Below are 18,341 nucleotides of genomic sequence, written 5' to 3'. Positions count from 1 at the left end.
GGTGATACTAGTTCAGTATCATAAAACAGAGCTCTCGTATTTAGAGTAAACAGTTTGCAAATAATCCTTTGGCTGAAAACTGAAAAACTCTATGGTAAATATATTGAAACTTAACAGAAAGTAAGCTAAAAGCAAATCCCCTTTTTTGATGTTTCAAATCTAGTGTCTTATTAGTCTTATCTTTGGTAACGTGAAAGGTGCTAGAACAAAAGATAGATTGTGTGAATTTAAAACACTATTCCTTACCTAAACACAAAAAATGAAATATTCATTTCTACTCTCTCCTCAGGATCTCTAGATGCCAAATCATAAAAACTTCCTTACAGCAACAGAAGAGAAGTTTTCATATTATAAATGCACGTCTGATAAGTCTTTAACTCTTTCTACGATTCTTATATTAAGCATTTAATGCTTCTAAATTCCTCCACTAGCCACTCCTAGCACTGCTGTCCTACAAGCTCTTTACTTGCTCAGACTGCAGGCAGAAAGTGCTCTGCAGCTACTGATTGCTTTGGTTTGCTGTTATAAGGCAAAACAAAGGTGCTTGGACACCTGAGCAATTTCTTTTTTGGGGAAAATACCCCTTTTATGAATGGGAAATTAGGGTGTTGGCCTGTCATGCTGGAAGCAGCACCTTTGTCCCAGAGCTATTGGTTTTAAAGTAGTCTTGCCATAACTAAGATGTACAATTAATTACACAAATCTCTCCCGAAGTATGATATTTCAGGCTTGCCTTTGTCAGCTAAAGCAAAGACAATTCACATGTGTCCACATGTGTCCAAGGTAAGGAAGCTAAGCAAACAATTCTTTGGCACATTTATTTTCTCTTTCTGTTCTTTGTGTTGTGCCAGTATCAACCCATGGACTGAGGAGCATGCATAAACAAACATTCCTGTGAGACAGTACTTTGCGAGATGTTATAAAGAAGTATGTGAAGTAAAGACTTGGTAATCGTGGAAGCAGGTCCAGTTGGGTAAAAATTTCTGGAAGTGCTTCTGTACGCTTCTGAATTGGGCCTTGGTTGGGATACCACTAAGGGTTAAATCACACTTCCTCATTTAATCCACATTTAATACAATGAAATATATTAAATTCTGTTGAATGATTAATTCAGTTAAATCTACAGTAAAGCTTGCATGAGAGTTCTTGCTTTATATTGGAATAAAATAGCATAATTAAGAGTTTCCCAAGATGTGAATTATTAATACCATGTTTGTAATGAAATATTAACATTAAAAAACATTAAAATTATCTGTCAAGTTGAAAGAACAAAAAGTCAGGTGATGTGTATATTCAAAATCAGTTATAATCGGAATTGTTCTAGTCTTTAGTTATTCAGTACATTTATTTATAGTTACAATCTCACTTGCTCTAACCCTGTAGAGTCTCATAATAAATACATTTTCAATATAGGTTAGAACACCAGCAATAGAATGCTGTATTTTTATTGTTAATATGCAGCCTTATGTCATATTCTGGAAAATCAAATGACATATTCTTTAAACCCAAACTACTTGAAGCAGGCAAACCAGACTCTCAGGTATTTGACATTTTTTGGTTTGTTGGAGTTTTTTTCCCCTCACTGGGGGGAAGGCAGAAGTTCAAGTATGTTCTACCTTCTTTTATTGTATAAATAGCAGTTTTCAACCAGATACTTAATGTATAATTATTCAAATTAAGTAATTTTGTTTCTGATTCTTTAATATAATAGAACATTTCAGTGGAAGGGAGCTACAGCCACCATCTACTCCAGCTGCCTGAACACTTCATGGCTGACGAAAAGTTTTCTCTGTGTCTTTAATTCAAAGACGACTGAGGAAAACGTAAGAACCTGTAACAGGTATGTTACCTGAAAGTCTGTCCATTCTAGATCTTACTAGTAAAAGTATTTCAGAAACGAATAAAAATTTCTTATAAGTCCAAATCGAATAATGGCATTAAACAGAGCTGTCTGATGCAGTAGTAATGGTGTAACAATTTTGATGGAATAAACAGATTAAGAGAATAAAGTTTTCTAAATCATCTTTCCCGTGGTAAGGTAAAGGTAAAGATGCAACTCTTTTAATTTATTTTTAATTTTTATTTTTTTAATTAAGAAATATTCCTCAACCTTTAAATCATCTAGAGGTTATCACTAAACACACTTGGGGGTGCAAAGGACAGTAAAGATGGAAAACATAAGTTGTTATTTCTGGTGCTGAGTCTTAATTACAAACTGGTGGTTGAAATTACATGCTGAGTACTTTGGCAATGCAAGATACACAACCATTGCCACTGCTGGACTGTTTGGGACAGAATTTGTAGCTGCCTTTGTGACTGCAGGCTTATAGTAATGTTGCAGAAAGGTGCCCTGTAATGGCTGTTCCTGATGCTGTTATTCAGAAAACAAATGAGGAAAAAAGAAGAAAATGGGCTCAGGACTTGGCCAAAACTGGGAAAGGATTGATGGCCTTGGAGCCTTTTTCTAGTCAGGTTCTCTTCCAGGCCAGTACATCAGAGGTCAATCATGTTATTCTGGATCCTGGGTTTATTAAAGATCAGGAGGACAAAGGTCAAACAATTGGAAAACTCATCTGTAGTTCTTTTGGCTTATAAAATAATTATGAGAAGAAACAAAGACACCAGTTGTACCTGAGCAGAACTATCCTGTGTCCTTGTTGTAGGTAACCTTTAGACATTCAAATGAGTATGGCTACCAGCCTAAATCCGCCTTGGCCTATGGGCAGAATATGCAACTAAACATATTTTTTATGACTTTATGACTTTTATGACTTTTATTATCTTTGTTTGGGAAATCAATATTTTATACTGCTGGGTAAGAAAGACTGTACATGACCTGCAAATACTGTTCAGGGATGTTGGAGTTATTTTCCCCCATTCGCTTCTAGCTGGCACTCGTGTCGACCTTGTGTGCCAGGGGGTACTCACAGGGGCTTGGGGTTTCTTTGAGTGGCAGTGGACGGTGCACATCTTGATGCATGTCCCCAGGTTAGTATGTACCAACAATAAGCCTTCAAACCTCTGGGAAAGCTTCTTCAAGACAAAATCAGGTGAACCACATATGCCAACCATAACATCAGTTATCGTAACCGTGTGCTTATCTTGCACTTTTAGTTTGAGATTTTCCCACTTTTACAAGAGCATTTCTAAAAATGTTAATTCACCTGGAGAAGAGTTAAACTTGTGTAATGCTTCTTGTTGTTGTTGTTTTTGTTTGTTTGTTTGTTTTTACAGTCAGTCCCCACTACTAATTGAGGCTGTTACAATTTTTTTTTTAATGCAAATGTTAAGTTTATTAGCATTTCTCACCTTGTAAGGTTTTCAAGGAAGCTGTTTGGTGACTTGAAGCTTGGCCAGCTCTCCAGGGTCGTGCTCTAGCTCTCCTGATGGGTACACACCTGTACTCACCTCTGTATGGAAGGTGCACATGTCCATTTTCCACAACTTGCCTTTCATCAGAAGTTTTGACATGGTTGTAGGGTTAGAAATGAAAGTCGCCATAAAGACATGCCTATGAAAATTATGATCTGAAATCTTTGAAGATAAAGGCAGAAATTAAATTAATAACACAAAGCTAAAGTATTAGGTATGTAATACTCCTACAGCTTAGGAGCTTAAAGACAATTCGGTGCACAGACAGTGCAGTTAATTTTATTAGACCTAATATAAAATATGGGGTATTTGCTGATCTGTGAAATTAGTCAGGGTCTAGCAAAAGGCACCTGTTCATTTGTATTAGAAGTGGGTTCACAGAATCGTCAGTTACAAATTCAGGACTGCCAGTTGAATGACCCCGAGCGGAATGGTCTTTCGTATGCTATACATTATTATTATTATTATTATTATTATTATTATTATTATTATTATTATTATTATTATTATTATTATCATCATCATCATCATCATCATCATCATCATCATTATCATTATCATTATCATTATCATTATCGTTTCAACAAGAGAAGGCTGCCTATCAGGCAGGGAAGTGCCTTGACTTTGAATCGTATTTAAAAACAGGCCGTGGAAGTATCTGAATGCGTTAATTCCGAGAACGAGGAAACAAACGCCTGTTCCAGCCTTTCAGCCGCAGCCTTCCCGGAGGCTGAACCGGCGTCCCCCCTCCACCCGCCCGCATCCCGCCCGCAGCCCCCGGCGGCCGCCGCTCACAGGGGCCAATGAGGGCGCCCGGCCCCCCGCGCCGCCCGGCAGCGCCCAATGGCGGCGGCCCCGCGCTGCCGCTGCCCTGGGGGGGCGGAGCGGGACTGGCCGGGGCCGCGCCGCCGCCTCCCTCAGCGCGCTGTCCGGCAGCGCGGGCGGCGGCACCGTTCTCCAGCGGCGCGTCTGGGCCGCCGCCGGCAGGTAGGGCTGCGGGGGGCTCGGGGGAGCGGCCGCGGAGTCGGCAACGAGTGCGGGCCGGGGAGAGCTGCGTGCCCGGGGCCCCCCAGCCGGCCCCGGCGGGGGAGGAGGGTGCGGGACTCTGTGCTCTCCCTGCCTGACAGTCGAGGAACAGGTACCAGGTTTGCGGGGAGGGGATTTGCGGGCAGCGTTATCGCGGAGGGAGGAGGAGGACGTCCAGAAACCGGAGCCGAGGAAACCTAAACCGAAGGCAGGTGGCCCTGCTGGCGGGGCTGGGGCGGTCGCGTTCCCCTCGGCGCATCCGCTGCTGCTTTGCCCTCTCTGCGACTCCGAGGCGGGAACGTCTTCAGCTGCTCGCCCTGAGGGAGCTGAAGTTTCCCCTCCGCGCTCCAGCCCTTTTCCCTGGCCGGGGCTCAGGGCACGGTTCCCATCAGCGACCATCTGGACCGCGTTTCAGCCTGTCCCCCCTTGGTCTTTACACCCTCCTCCGAGGCTGTTTACGATGGATACTGTTTATGACAAGCAGCCTAGCAACCCCCCAGACGCCTTCCCCCAAATGAAAGCTCACTTCTCTCATTTGTAATAAGTGCACGCTGTGCTTCTGTGGAAGCGCTAGTTATTACTAGCAGTTTATTACTCCGCGTCTGCAGAAAGGTTAATGAGTCATTAACAGCAGCATGTGGAAGCTGCTCGTATCCACCTATCTCTCAGCTGCTCTGTGCAATTACTCACGTTTTGGCTTTTTCCTTTCTTGACTCAACTGAATTGCGCTGCTTTTGAAATATTTTTCTGTGCTTAAGCTATTGCAAGGCAAAGAAAAACCGCTACTCATCTTTCTGTCCTCTCGTTTCAATACAGTATGTAAATTATAGGTTAAAAAGCTCAAATTACATATTTCTGTGGAAAATGGATGATTTTTTTATTTTTTTTTTATGTAGGGCCAGACAGCCGCTTCACTGCACGTTTGCCTTGTTCATGTGTTAAATATCTTTTCTGTACTGCAGCTCCACTTTTCTCTGTTTATTTTTGTTAATTGTTTTGTTTGCTAGTTGGCTGTAAACAGACTCTATTTTTCTGATTTTTTTTCCATGGTTCAATTATTTTTGAGAATTCAGTTTTTCAGAAAAAAAGAAGTTTTTTTAAAAAACTTGACTACTTGACTAGATAAGCCAGTGATTTACGGCTCACATCTTCCCGTGCTTGCACCTTTTTCTGGGAATTATCCTTAGAATAACTTAACAGTATTGGTTTGGGGCATCTTTAGTGTTGTCGTGTCAAATTTGGCAGACATTGGTATTTCTTTATTTGGCAAAGTTCCTGTGTTTACTAATTGTGGCACCTGTCTCAGATGTCTGTTTTTGGTTTTTTTTTACTTTCTTTGCCAAAATGACTGAAACATACCTTGTGTTAAGCAGACAAGCGAGCTCTGGACTTTGCCTTAGTATTTTCCAGATAAACAGTTTTATCATATGAAGTTTGTTATCACAAAGAAGCTTGAAGAGGTGTTTCCCACATCTCCAGTGAGAAGCATTACATGGGATTATGCAATACATATGACTTCCCTGACTACTTAGTTTCCAAATGTCTAGGTTCTTTCTTCTCCAAGATTTTTCAGATTTAATTGGTTATTAGGAATTACGTTTAATCTGCTATATCATGCTTTTTTCAGGTAAATTTTTTATTTATCCTATATAACATTAAAGCCTTTTCTTTATATTCCTGTGGAGATCTCAAGAACTAAGCAAGAAGTAATAACTCCCAAGCAGATCTAACATTGTTTTCTTTAGAAACAGGAACACAGCTGACAACTTCAGTCATCGCTGCTTTTTTGTACTTGATTTTTTTTAATTCTTTTAAAAATATGAATGCCGTCAAGAGCACGACCATCAAACTTCCCAGTAAGAGAAAAGGTCAGATTTTTTTTTCTCTCATAAGTAGCACTGCATCTCAGTCCTGACTAGCTGTACTCTTATGATTTGTGTTCTTAATTGCCATTCGGGACTTAACAGCATACCTTGGTCTTTAACTGCAGATCTCTCCTTTACACGAGTTCCTCAGATCCTTCATTGCATCAGTAGCATAATTAATATTCTGCTGTGTGCTTGGTTTGGATAACAGTCCAAGGGATGCAAGGTAAAAAGCAACAGCTACATCTCAGTCGTGTCCAACTCCCCCTCTCGAGTCCTTGTTTGTGCTACCTTGCCAGCTTATCTTGTTAAGAACTGGCAGCTGTACAGTTCCCTGGTTGAGAAACCCAGACTTTGTGGGGGTTAAAACCATATTGTGAGTAGGCTAAATACATTTTGTTTATAGAGTCCTTAAATTTCAGCTATCTCAAGTCTGGCATCAGCAAATGAAGATGAGAAATGGTATGTGTTACAAATCTCTCAAGATGTTCTGCTTTGCAAGGCTTCTGTTGCTCCTGTTGTAGAAGTGGTGACTTCTTCAGTCAGGGAGGCACTTGCCAAGGTGGCACTGGTTACAAGATCATGTCTTGTGGATTCTCTTGCTCTGATGCTTTGCTCCTGGTAGTACCCTTTCTTTGTGCAGCTTTTAATTGAGTATTCCACTGAGGTTTTGTACAATGCACCTGTCACCATCTTTGCCAAAAAATAACAGAATAAGTGAATTTTGAATTTTGAAAAGCCCTATTCTTAAAGGCAGGATGAAAGAAAAGGTTTTAGCCTCAGAAGATTTACAAGAATGTTAGTTTTCTCTTTGAAAGTTGGAAAGCTAAAAAAGATAAGAAAATAAGCTATATTACTATAAGGATTCATGTAGTTGTGGCAATCTTTTAACATAATCTTGGCCATCTAGAAGTTCTAAGCCAATCACTTCAGCTCACTCTACAGCTAGGAAAGGAGAGCCTTCAGCAGGCAATTCTTGGGCCATTTGTCTGTATTGTTGGTTGCATTACAAAAAAAGAAAAGAATCTACGAAGTGCTTGGTGGCAAAAAAAGATATTTTTGTCCTCTGATTTCTTAATACATTTTATTCAGAGCCTAACCATGCTGGATGGCTTCTTAATTCTGCCAGTGGGTGTAATAACTTCACAAGTGGTTAACCTCAAGGAAGGAATGCCTGTCTTTGTATGCACTGGGTATGTGCACGTGTTGTGTTCAGGACTGTGGCTGTAATTATGCCCAGATGAATTTGAGTTTTAGGAAACACAACTAGAAGCCTTACGGGTGAGCACATACATTTGGAACTTCAGGTGTTAAATATGTGCACCTTGAAAGTTTTGTCACAACCTTAAACAGAGCCAGAAATCCTTCTGAAGGTGTCTGTATGGATAAAATTACTTCCCAGGTAGGGATTATGAATCCCCTACTAATTTCTGCAATCAAATTTCAGTGTCTCTTAAATGTGTAAATAAGGGGAATGGTGTGGAAGGTCATAATTCTTTCAAAATTTAAGCATGTAAAATTTCAGAGATTGAGATTGAAAAAAACAGAGAAAATGCAGTCCTATGGAGATCTGAAGGAACAAGGATCAGGGTTCCAGGATTCCCCTTCTCTTCTGAAAAACTTGGGATGTAAATACATTTGTGCATTAGCTGGAGCAGGGATGCACTTTTGAAATTAATGTGCTGGTCATCGATGCTTACTGCACTTCAGTTTGCATCTCAGAGCACATGAACTGTTTTTGTTTTGGATAAAACTGAGACAGAAGAACTCCAGGAGCTTATTTAATGTACTCCAAGTGCTAATATAAAGTCAGTCTACAGCATCAGATTTTAGATAAGTAGAAGCAAAAGCCACAAAAAAACAGGGTGAAACCTATGCCCTTAATGACAAGTATTTCACTGTTCAGTTCTGCTCTTATTGGTAAGATTTTACACTGCTAGTGTAAACTTAGGATATAGCATCTTGATGAACTAGTTAAAATTTTTTAAAATGTAATTCTCAGTGAATATTTACAGAAAAAATACATGGGTAAACATAAACATCATAGCATAATGTTAGACAAGTTAAGAGATCAATTCATGTGTCCCTTAGATAACTATGAAACAAATAGTGCTTTATTAATAGAAAATACACTTAAAGGAAGTAGGTTACTGAAATGCATAGGTTTATTGAACATCAGTTCTATAGAGACACATTTGGTGAAAGGGAGCTCTAAAATTAAAGAGCTTCTGCCCTCACCCATCCAGAAAATCCTTCAATAGGAACTTTTCTGACAGAAATATTTCCTAAAACATTGAAAACTTGTTCTCAGCAGCGGTATATTAAGATTTATCAGTCCTCTGCCATGACATGTCTAGCAATATGTGTAAGACTTCCTTGTAGTTTACATTTTTATTTATTAGAAGTGGTCATGCTATAGGAACGTGTTGATTAGTTGTGCCATTACTTCAAATCAGCACTTGGTGATTTCATCTCATATTGCTCAGGGGCATTCATATGCAATGAGAAATAAGTCTCTTAGTAACAAACCACTGCTGAAGTGCCTCCTGTTCAACTCTTTGCAGAGTAAGGCCATTGTTTTGTGTTTGATACCGGCAGGGAAGGTGGGATAGACAGATTGCGATCCTACTGAAAGGTTTTAGTGTATAAAGTAATTTATCTTCAATATTAAATGTGGCTTTTAAGCTTTGTTGCAGACATTTCCCTCTGGGAAGACAGAACAAAGTGAAACTCCTAGGAAAGGGTTCTGAAAGAAACAAATAGCAGCCTTAGACATAATGAAGGAGGCAGCCAGAAAGCAGCATGGGAAAATAACCTGAAAATGTGTGTGTGTAGATTATTTAATAATAACAATAAGTACCTGTATAGAAGCCCTGTGTGATCAGGAGCGTGTGCTGTAGAGTTTGAGGAATTAATTAGACTCCCTGGAACAGGGGAAGTTACACGAACACAGTGTATCAGTAAAAGGGGAAACAGTATTGGTACAACATTATTTTTGGCTGTGATTCTGTTGCCTTAATTTAGGTGTGAAAAAGATATGCAAGCCTAAGTTAGTCTTTCTGGAGGGGTATTCACCTTGTCCAAAAATAGGTGAGATGAAGAATCCTGTGAAGGCGTTGTGTTCCTTCTCTTGACTATAAACAGAGCATCAGATTACTATCTCGGATGTCTAACTGGGCGTCCAGAGTTAAATGAGATGTGATTCATCTTGCTTTATTAAGGCAACTGAACCAAATTGTCTCGGCACAATTCCTTCAGCTTGAAACAGGACAGAACTGACCAGTGTTCTTCAGGATCCTGTGAATGGGCTCTAGTCATACCCTAACTATCCTAATACTCAAGGAGTAGTCAGTGCGCTTCGGAGCTGAGAGTCAAAGCAGAGTTTCTGGTCCAAGGGCAGCAGACCTGCCTGGTAAGCTGGACAGAAAGGATGTCTTTTTGCTGAGCTGAGTTTCTTGTTTCATTATGCTATTTTAGGCCAAGTTTTAGTTGGCATTTATAGACATGAATATTTATAGAAACTAATTCTCTCAGTGGGCTCTTGGGTTTGCCAGCTGTGAAATGAACTGAAGGAATTATCTTTAATTTACTTTTGAAAATGGGGGTGGGTATACTCTATAGCAATTTTGTTCTCTTGCTATCTGAACCAGGGGCCTCTTGTGAACAGAAGGTACCATTTTACAGAACTGCATGGTGGTTTTGTGGTTGTGGGTGATGGAAATGCATGGAAAAGCACTACTAAGCATTTTTAAAGAGAAATAAAAGTATAATTAGCTGCGTAACTAAAACTTGAGCTGGTCAAGCTCCACAGCACAAGGCTAGTTTATTTTCTAACAAAATAGTTTCAATGGAACAGCTGTAGGGAAGAACTCGGCCTATGAAGTTTAATGTTTAGTTGCTGTTTAATTGCTAGCTGCTCTTGAGGACATGAACTTGCTACCAGAAATTCTCCTTTCTCTCTGGTCCTTGCTATGTTATTTCCAGTTCACCAGAAATATTTCCCTGGCTAAAAACTGTATCCCATCTATAAAAATATATATGTTGGAAATAGCAGGTGCATGTTTCTGAAGATCATTCCAAATCGTAAGGTATGTAAGTTTAGCATGAGGAATAAGATCTCAGCTGATGGATGCATGGATTTGTGAGGCTATTCACTGGCAGAATATCAATTGTCAGTGAAGGGGATAAAACTGAAGTAGAATAGATTGGGCAGATCTGGGCTTTCCCCTCCTAAATAACTAATCTCTGACCTCTGGTTTTAATTGTCTGAATTTCTCTGGAGGCATCTGTATTAGTTTATCACACTACATTTCTGCTTAGAGTCTGGCATGAGCATTCACTCTTTTTTTCTTTTTTTCTTTTTTTTCTTTTTTTTCTTTTTTTTCAGAAAAAAATGCAAATACTACCTGTATTCAGTCCAGGCTATTGACATGAATATGCTTGGAGCTAAGACTGGCCACAGACTTTAGAGAGCTGTAGCTCCAAGCAGCTGCATTAAACTCTTCAGAGACACCAAAACAGGCACTAATTTTCAAGTGATAATCCCTTCTTTTCAGGAAGTTTGTCCTGAAAAAAAAGGAAATTTTTAAATTCTACTAATTTTCAGTAGTCTGTAACATGCTTTTGATTGTGTCAGTTATGGTGGTGTCAAACATACAACTCTGCCACAGTAACTCACTACCAATCTTGGTAACAAAACAGAATCTGAGCCCCTTTGTGGGTCTGTGCTTTTATTGAAAAAGGGAGGTAGATATCTCAAGTTTTTTAAAATCCACTTGTCTTCTTCTCTGTCCCAAAGACTGTCTACTGGGGAAGACAGTCTTTCCCAAAGGTTAGCTGGAATCAGCTTCCCCAGAGATGGAAGGAAAGCTGTAACGCTGCATTGATGTTGCTGTGAACTGGTATTTCCACATATCATCGTGCTGTGCAACTGAGACGTATCGTGGGCTGAGGAGCAGAATAACCGTGGTCGCTTAAGGCTACAGGAGGTTGGAAGAGGAGGTGGGCTGACCTAACTGCATGACTTCCATTTCCAGAGCAGGCTCAGTAAGCAACAATGCTGTCAAACATGCAGTACTGCTGGGGGTGTTAACCTGTGAGGGATTGCATAGAGGAGGATATTCAGATTCCAAACCTTTTAATGAAGAACCACTTTCCTGGTATTATCTCCATGTCTGCAGTGTTTTAAGTTGATTTTTCAGTGAAGTGAGTGAAGTCTTAATAAAATTATTTCTGCCTTCTTTTCCTGATTAGACTCCAGATCTTTAAGGCAGCAGTAACTGTCTTAAACTTCTGAGGGCTGGGATGGAGGTGGAAAGCCACTTCTTGTGTTCTGTTCCCTGTGAACTTGAAGAGATGAGCATGCAACACTCAGGAGTGAATATTACCTCTTCTATCATTTTACTAGCCCTACTCTCTAGGTGTGAATCAGCTGACAAAGATACTAGAGAACGTGTTATTTTTTTTCTCTCCTGAAACAGTTTTGTTTTTACTAGCACTGCTTATTAGTGTGTGTTAGTATAAACAAAACAAACAAAATACCCAATAATCCCAAAATCAAACAACAAAAAATTAAGGATTTTCTCATACCCTCTGTTCTACATCATGGTACTATACCAAGCATTCTTATTGCATGTTTTGACTATTAGAGAAATATAATTAGACACAAATGTTTTGTACAATAGTGCTGTAAACTATTGTGTGCCCTATATGAATTTTACTTGTCAAGATCTTTGTTTCTACTTCATATATAGTTTTTTTGTAATAGGATATAAAATACTGCGTCCCTTTAAATTCAATCTTTCTTCAAGTATGTTTTTTTTCTAGAGTTGCTTTTCAAAAAATCATGCTAAAAGAACAGAAGCATCAACTCTAATAGGCCTATATTTAGAGTGTCTAAAATAGAGAGTGACAACAAACATGATATTTGTGGGTTGTCCTGAAGGGCTGCAGTGTCCTGGCTTCACACTAAATTGCATAATCTCAGTTGACTCTCCAGACACTGGAGACAAGGAAAGACCAGTTGGATCATCCAAGGAATTTTCTGCCGGGGCAGGCTTGTTCCCTGTGACACCTCTTGCAGAATATTGTTTTTTGTCTGCCTTTAAATAATCAAGCAGGACTTCCTTAAACTGGGAGGCAGCTTCACATTTTAAGGTTGCCTTTATATATAAACCATCAAACAGGTTCTCCCTTATGATGCAAATAGCTTTTTAAACTCTTGTCCTTGGAAGGGTGCTGCTGATACAGCTTAGAAGTTATAAAAGCTGTGACATGGAAGTACCTTTATGTAGAAGTTCTTTATACATGTATCGTCAGTTATATGGAAATACAGAGAAGGCTTGAACAAAAGATGGCTTTCTCTCTTAGTGTTCCTAACCTCCCTTTCCAGCCAACATTCAGTACTTGAAAACTTCACTGCTTTCTTTCAGGGCTGCATCACTTCCTCAGTGGTCCCCGTCTTCCTGATGCTTTCACAGTTGGATTCTCTGTTTTTCCCTCACTCTGAATCTGTTCTCCCCTTCTGTGCATACTTGCAGCTCAACCAGATGAATGCCCAACCTCTCTGTATGCATACAGCCTCCAGTGAAGCATCTTTGTCTACAGAATGCAGTTTCTCCCTTGTCTTGAATGTGGCTAGTGTTTGAGGGCTTGGCTGCTTTCTTTCTTCGTTTGTTTTTTTTCTTTCCCCAGGTTTCTTAGTCACATATGAGCTTAACTGATACTGGTTCATGGCAACTAATCATACCCACCATTTTCAGTGAAGATTTGGATCTAACTTCTAGCATGAATTCAGCTGTAATTCAGAAGATAAAGCCCGAATTTAATTTGCACGATTGAAACCAGTCTTCCCAGTACCTGAAGGGGCCTACAGGAAAGTTGGGGAGGGGCTTTTCACCAGAGAGGGCAGTGATAGGACAAGGGGTAATGGTTTTAATCTGAAAGAGGGGAGATTTAGGTTAGACATCAGGAAGAAGTTATTCACCACGCAGGTAGTAAGGTACAGGAATAGGTTGCCCAGGGAGGTTGTGGATGCCCCCTCCTGGAGGTGTTCAAGGCCAGGTTGGATTAGGCCTCATGCAACCTGGTCTAGTGGGAGGTGTCCCTGCTCATAGCAGGGAGGTTGGAACCTGATGATCTTTTAAGGTCCCTTCTAATCTTAACCGTTCCATGATTCTATGATTCTATGAAACTAGTCTGAGGCACAATAGTTTTTCCTTACATATTGAGAGTTTTCATACAAGTAAGTGTTACATGCACAAGGTAGTGACTGAGCTCCTTAAGCTACAGCTGAAGTCTTGGAGCTCATGTAATAGCACATACAGATCAGAGTAGGTAAAACTGGTATAAATTCTAATACCTGATGTTTTCAGATTTTTTCTTGGGGCAATTTATGAAGCTTATATAAGTATACATGGAGAAAATAGGAATGTCCATATTAAGAGTGCAGTAATCAAATAATCAAATATTATTTTATTCTTGTCATCATCTAGATAATAGTAAGGTAATCCTAAGGCATTTAGGCAGAGACTGGTGCCATGATTTTTTCAGTACTGGTAATAAAATCTAAATCCAGTTCTTCTATTTTATTTGGTTTCTCAATTTGTCTGGGGGTGGGGGAGCTTGTTTGTGTGTTTTTTGTTTTCTGTTTGTGGTTTTTTTTCCCTGTAGTTTATCACTGGGTTTTGTTTGTCTTGTGACACTCTGAAGTACTTGGAACTTTCTTTTGATGTTTGATAACAGATTTACAGTTTGGAGTTTGTTTATTATTCAGGTCATGATGTGCTGATGGTCAGTGCTTATTATGGGCCAAGTCAAGAGTAAGACCCATGAGCTCTCTCTCACTTGGAAATTTGCCCAAGGCAGCCGTCATTCCTCAGTTCATGCTACTAGACTTGTTTTTTCTGTACAGATTTGCCAGCCACGTGGTCAAGATAAAATTACATATTTTTCCTTGAGTATCCTTCCTGGCATTAGTGACGCTTGATTGTTACAACAAAAGCCATGGTCAGATCTTTCCTTTTTTTACCATCCTTTTGACTTAGTTTCTTTTTCTGCTACACAGAACTTAAACTTGTCTAGGTTTTTTTTTCCCTTTCATGATCTCCTACAATAACCAAATGCTAAGTACAGTAACCAATTAATGTTTAGATCCCTGAAAGTGTAAGAGAATGTATAAGCAAGAAAACAGTTTCACTGTATGGATTACAGTATTTTTTCAGTGGTGTTGCCATGTAAGGCAATATACTTAGAGTCTATATATTTAGCGCAAACTTGCTATTGATACTACATTTGCAAAAAAAAACCCTGAATTTAATCCTATTAATTTTTACTCTCTTTTTTTTTTCTTCTTCTGTATTTCCCTTAACTGTAATCTAGTCACTCTGGGTAGTGGTGATAAAGCCTACTGCAGCATTCATCATATGTATATAACTTGAAGCAATTGGAGAGACAACCCTTAGTGCCTGAAAATATTAATTGTGCTAATCTGTTGCTTTTGAGCAGAGTTGAAATGTACCGAGAAACAATGTTCAAGTTTCCTGTCCAAGCATATGAGTAATTAAATACTTTGAACGGTATATTTACAAAAGCACCATTCTGTTACAGATACTTCCAAAATGTCTCAATAGTGGTATGAACCATTACAGCTGTTGGTGTTTGTACTTATTTAGTATATAGAAATCCCACCTAAAGTGGGGAGTTACTGTACGAGGTGCTGGGTGTGAGACTTCTAGCACAAGATAATGATGTGATTTGCTCAAATAAGTTTTTTTTGCTTAGTGAAATAAGAAGGATTTTTTTCATCTGTTGCTAGAGCAGAGTTGTACAAAAGGGCAGATAGGTAAACGTGTCACAAGAAGAAATGGCTAAACCGTGCACTTACATAGATTTGAAATGAGAGAAGGTTTTGAGTTATCAAAGTAGTGTTGTAATTTTAAAATGAACCTTCATCAGTTTTCAAAAGGGATTATTTAGTGTCATTGATCAAAACAGAAGGAGGACTTAACAGGCAAGGAGATTTGTTTCAGTTCTGTGATCTCTGCCCTTTGTAGAACTGGAAATAACAGTCACCTATTTGTTACTCAGATGTACTTGTCCCACTGTGAAACTGCAATGTAAAAAAGGGGAAATGTAAAAAAGCAGAAATTTCATGTCTTAGAGTTTTTTGCCTCATGGTCAAATTCATTGCAGTGGAATTGATGGCAAGGATCACTGAGGTCTGCATGTATAACATCTTCTTTAACTTGTATTTACTGTGTAATAGTAGCAACCAAACTTTTGATTTACAGTTCTTTTACTAAAATCTGACAAGTTAGCTCACTTTCCTTTTTTTAGCCAATTCAGTACCAAAAGCTTAACACACATAGTAACACAAAACCAGAAGTAACAAAACCTAAACTGGTAAAAATCCCATTCATGTGGAGAGCCATAATGCTGGCCTGGGAATATCTTGTTCCAAGAAATGTATTTCCATCTACTTTTGTTTGGACTGTACAGAATAAACTTTTGCTTTAACTTTAGTTTACTTGGAGTATAGAGGATACATTTGATCCTTTAGTCCTTGTATGTTCCAAAATTCATTTACTTAGGAATAGTCATGGATGTTTGAGAAGTCTGAAGGACAGGGAGAAAAACTCCACTTGCAGAGTGTTTGCTGCAGTGTTTATGTAGTGGGTGCTCATTGCTTTTCTACTGAGAGGAGTCAGGTTTATCTGCAGTACCAAATGGTTCCTCTGGAGTCAGGTAGTAGTAATCTGTAGTAGTTCTGTAGATTGCAGCATGGTTATGTTGACTGAATGCACAATGGCATTGGTATTCCGCTGGCTAGGGCTCCTTGGTTCACAAAGGGTTTTGGAAAGTGAAGAGACATTAAAAATAATATAGAATGAAGTATCTTTTCCACATACTTTGCACAGGAGTTAGCTGTACAGGATTCATAATTCTATGCAGGCATTGAGGTCAGGGGGTGGAACTGAAGCTGTGGAAGTTGAAAGAGTGCAAAATTCTATCATTTCAGTTTTGTTTTTTTCATTGTAATATATGCATTCTCAGAGTGTCTAGATTTTGAGAGTCTGACATTATGATTATTCAGGGACTTTTCTTTCTTTCAGGCTGCTTGTCTAAAAGTTGAAATAACCCTGATAAGTCAACTATAACCTCCTTTATTAACCAAACTGGGAAGTCTGTAGAAAATTCCAACTGTGAGGAAGTTGCATAGCTGGAATATGTGCTTCATGCTGTGCTGCATGGTACTCTGATGCTTTTCTGGGCATCTCACTTTGCAGTGTTTCAGGTTTCCTGCCTTGTACTGAATGGATTTAGAAAAATATGCTTGTCATGGGGCTATAGGGTACAACAGCACATCCATCCTAAAGTAATGGTATAATTCTCTCACATATCTGCCTTTTTCTTGCCTTCTTTCATTGCTTTTTCCCCTTCACATATAAAAAACAAGCAAACAAACAAAAAATAAATAAAAAATCACACACAAGCAAGAAATAAGGACCTCTTCTGGAATCTCTGTGCACTAAGGACAAGATAAACTTTTCTTTTTTCATTTCCTGCCATTTCATGCTTCTGTCAGGACTTTTACAGGAGAAAGGGGAGGTCAGCATTCAGTTGTTTGGGAAAATAAGACTTGGTTACAGATATTTAAATAAACCCAAAACAAACAGCTTAATTGGTCACACAAGGAAGCAAGATACCAAGGTCATCATCTCCTTCCCTCATATGGCATCCAAGTCACCCTAAACATCTGATTATCCTTTTTCTCTTAGCTTTCCTCTGTGATTAGCTTTGTAGTTTCTATTAATAGCACCTAAAATGGGTGCTGTGCAAGGCAGGCAAAGGTGTCTGCCCCCATTCTACATGACAGCAGATGTCCCTGCTCTGACAGTGGAGAAAAAGGGGTTGGGGCTCAAGTGCAGCTGTTCCCTCCAGCATTAGGGAACTGGTTGTGCAACAAGGGAAAAATATGGAGGGTGACTGGCTCTGGGGTGGCCATAGGCTCTGAAAAGTCTACAGAGAGGCAGTCAGTCTTATGACAAATTCCACTTAACATCAGGATTATCTCCAGGAATCCTTGCTTTTGTGTTTGCAGGGAACTGTACAATTTGTGTTCAGTTCTTCTTGAAAAGATTCATATTCAGCCAATGAACATGGACTCATGAATTCTCTCTGCGTGTCAGGCTGGTTTGTGACTTTAGAGACTCCTGAAGTTTTTGGTTCTTTCATGCGTCTATTTGCTGACCTGCCTTGAGCAGACTAACAACTGTGTCCCTGAAGAGAATAATCATATTGGAAGCCATTTAATGATCTACTTCCTGTAGAAACTGCCTAGAGAGTGAATGCATTTAAATATTATTTGGCTCCTTGGACCTAAATGTTGTTAATGTAGGGTAAAGGGAAGTCTCTTAAGAATCTGTTCTTGTACACCAACATGAAATTTCAGCCCCAAAAACGTTTCAGTTAAGTGAGAGACAGCAGGCCAAGAAATGTGGCTTAAAGCTCTTTAAAATAGCCAAGTCTGAGTTTTAGTATTTTTCAAGTACTTTAATACCATGGCAACAAGAGCTTCAATGCTTGAAAGAATTTGAGACAGAATTCACACACTTCCCTAGGAGAAGACAATAGTGCTGCAAGAGTTTTGAAGTGGTCTGCAAATCTGAGGTGGTCATGGGTGCTTGTCAAACAGATTTTTTTTTTTTTCCCCTTGACCTGACCTTTCCAGTTACTAGCCAACAACCAGAGCACTTTGCAGTACCCCATTTCCTCTAGCAGATTCCCAGACCTGTGTTGAGTACATCCTATTGGAGTGTATGCTGTGTTGCCACGTCTGTGAAAACATTTGCTGGGCTACAGCAAAATCATGCTTAACTCCAGACAAGATCTAAGATGTTTGTTTTTATTAAAGTGTGAAGTTTCAGTCAGTCATCAGAGTTGAAAATGTAGCTAGCTGAGGGGTATCTCTTCATACCCAGACCATTATGATGATCATGGGCAACTCATCCCCGTCCCAGAAACAGCTGCCTAAATGTTATTGATAATGAGATTTGCTGCTCATTGCTTATTCTTGAA

At 39.4% G+C, this 18,341-nt stretch overlaps 1 protein-coding gene across 4 annotated transcripts in view; it reads left to right on the top strand.

Moving 5' to 3' along the window:
• Window positions 1-4,281: 4,281 nt before the first annotated feature.
• STON2 (stonin 2) overlaps window positions 4,282-18,341 on the top strand; it is a 78,616-nt gene continuing 64,556 nt past the window's right edge. Inside the window, exon 1 of one of the 4 annotated variants that reach the window (XM_051620208.1) lies at window positions 4,282-4,359. The gene's annotated coding sequence lies outside the window, so the exon portion shown is untranslated. Of the gene's footprint in view, window positions 4,360-9,551; window positions 9,676-9,914; window positions 9,934-11,061; window positions 11,265-18,341 lie in introns of those variants that run through there. The other 3 variants (XM_051620209.1, XM_051620210.1, XM_051620207.1) reach the window with 3 other exon arrangements.

This window comes from Apus apus, chromosome 5 (genome assembly GCF_020740795.1).
Source record: "Apus apus isolate bApuApu2 chromosome 5, bApuApu2.pri.cur, whole genome shotgun sequence".
NCBI lineage: Eukaryota > Metazoa > Chordata > Aves > Apodiformes > Apodidae > Apus > Apus apus.
Note: the sequence above shows the minus strand (reverse complement) of the source record. Positions and strands in the feature narration are given on the sequence as shown.